Here is a 2,818-nt window from a genome sequence, read left to right as displayed (position 1 = left end):
TGACACGTATTTGTTTAGTTCCGCATTTATAATATTAGTATCTGACTCATTTTACTTTTTGTAATGATGTTGATTCCTTGAAACTACTAACATGGACTAATATGGACTATCAGTGATTTGTTAGATCCAGTACGGTGCCGCGTGGACGACCAGACAAGCGTTAGTGCACTGCGTGTAAGATAACGTCAGCGCAGAATCCAGTAATGTTTAGGAGCAATCAGCAGAATATTTTGTGTAGGGTGACCCTGTGGAAAATTGACTTCGCCATCGAACTACAATGTTTCGGCAGTTAAATAATCAAAACAATGGACAACATCTGGTAAGAGGGCGCTGTTGAAAGTGGAGATCGTTACGTGGACTACAAAGGTGTAGTTGACTGTTTCTTGGTGTTCAGATTCAAAATTAAGCTAACACTCATTCAGTGATCGTGGGAAGCATGCGAGAATCGCTCTTTGCTGTGCTGGACGAAGTTCTTGTAGAGTGCGTTTGATACTGCTGTCTTCCAACCTATTACAACGTGAGTCGTATGTATCTGCACTACATTTTGTGAACGACTGAACACCTATGTACCATAGCGTGATGTCTGTCTGCTACCATTACGTATTGGAATGACTGGTGACTGTGAAACCCAGTTCTGCCAAATAGTCACGAAGAGTTACCGCGGTTAACGTTCTCACTTAACGAGTTGTATGAGATAGATACGTACACAGATACACTGAGTACGTTGCCAACAACGGGGGTGGGGGGTGTGTGTGTGTGTGTGGGGGGGGGGGGGGGGGACCATACTGAGTACGTTGCCAACAGAGCGCACGCGAGGCTCAAACTGCTTTACCCAATGTTCAACAGAGAAAGTACAATGAACAGGAGAATGTCGATGTCCATATACATATTTACATGACACTGATTAGACCTATAACGTACGCAGCTCTCGTTTGAGGATAAGCAGGTCCTTCACGCCGCCTGCAGATCATACAGTACAAAGTACTACGCATCATTAGCAACGCTCCACGCTACACACGCACCGTGGATCTTCAAAATGAATACCGCCTTGAAACCCTCAAGGAAGTATTTAAAAAACATTCCACATGACTATACAGGAACTCGAGAGGCTCGAACAATCCTTTCATACTCTGGAAAACTATGATCACAATCATAGGTGAAAGCATAAACGGCCAAAGACTCTACTAGCTAGGGCATAACAACCTAAGGCAAGCTAACATGGACAGTGACAACATCGGCAAGCCCCTGCAAATCAGCAACATTGTCTGTTATTAAACCCGACCAACAGGCTTCAGCAGGGAAACCGACAAGCTCGCACTCTAACGCACAAACAAACCACCAACACTACCCTACACGGTGCGTCCAAAATATGACCTATCGGACACAAGACGATGATGAACCTAAATGTTACAGATATGCTGACGCTGATCGAGAAGCCAACACCAGCACCCAGCAGCAACCGCCGAGTAACACCACCGGAAAAAAAGGGTTAAAATGGCTCTGAGCACTATGTGACTTATCTTCTGAGGTCATCAGTCCCCTAGAACTTGGAACTACTTACACCTAACTAACCTAAGGACATCACACACATCCATGCCCGAGGCAGGATTCGAGCCTGCGACCGTAGCGGTCGCGCGGTTACAGACTGTAGCGCCTAGAACCGCTCGGCCACTTCGGCCGGCACACCACCGCACAACGTCAAAGGTATCCGCCCGCATGATGCCCACTACTAATAAAGCCTATCCTTGCATGACCTGTCGCAGGAAGCAAGAAAATCACTCCTGCTGTTAACCCCTACCCAACTATAGCAGAGGTCATTTCCCTTGGCTCTCGCCTTGGCACTTTTTTCCCCTTTGCCCTTCAAACCACTACCCTTTTTGCCACGTGTGGTAGCTGAGTGGTCTTAGGCGCCTTGTCACGGTCCGCGCGGCTGCCCCCGTCGGAGGTTCGAGTCCTCCCTAGGGCATGGCTGTGTGTGTCGTCCTCAGCGTAAGTTAGTTTAAGTTAGGTTAAATAGTGTGTAAGCTTAGGGATCATTGAACTCAGCAGCTTTACCTCAGTTCTGCCACAAGTTTTTCCACTATCCTTCGTTTAACTTTCAACCCAATCTATCTCCAGATGAGCGCTTATTAACGGTTAACCTTAATCAGATGTATGCAAACATCGCAGTCGAAATACCTACATCCTGCGAGACCTCACTTTATTGAAAACTAACACTCATGCAGTGGAAATAGAATGGTTTGGGCGTTAAGGGCTCCACCTCTCTCTAGAAACCTAGTCGACCTTGATCTTTTCACTCTGCAGCCAGCAGCGGAGTGTGCGCTAACTTGAAACTTACTTCGATTGTAGTAACTATGACACAGCTCGAGACTAGATCCTGGGATATTCGAAGTTTTGAAGGTTAGAGATCAAGAACTAGTGGAAGTTGGGCTGCGAGGGTGGGTCGTGAGTCGAGCTTAGATAGTTCAGTCGGGAGGGCATTGTATGTGAAAGGCAGAGGTCCCAGGTTCGAGCTCCAATCTGGCACACAGTTTTAAACTGCCAGGAGGTTTCAGATGACTACAAATGTTTGAATTATGTACTACTCTTCATTTCTTTTTAAAAGAAGAAAAATAAACGAGCTTCAGGTCTGTAGCTGTATGACTAGCGTTAAGCGTCTCTGTTATTAGTAATTTCGCCTCCGCGTCCCTCCTATTGAGAGGCTAGCACCGCGTGATTCCACTAACCCCAGGAGCCTGTCTTGTTCCTACCTTCAGGCGAGACATTTTGGCGGCTTGTGTTGATTGCAAAATATTGACACAGCCATTCCTTGGAGCGC

Source organism: Schistocerca nitens, chromosome 6 (genome assembly GCF_023898315.1).
Source record: "Schistocerca nitens isolate TAMUIC-IGC-003100 chromosome 6, iqSchNite1.1, whole genome shotgun sequence".
Taxonomy (NCBI): Eukaryota; Metazoa; Arthropoda; class Insecta; order Orthoptera; family Acrididae; genus Schistocerca; species Schistocerca nitens.
This window is presented reverse-complemented; position numbering follows the sequence as displayed.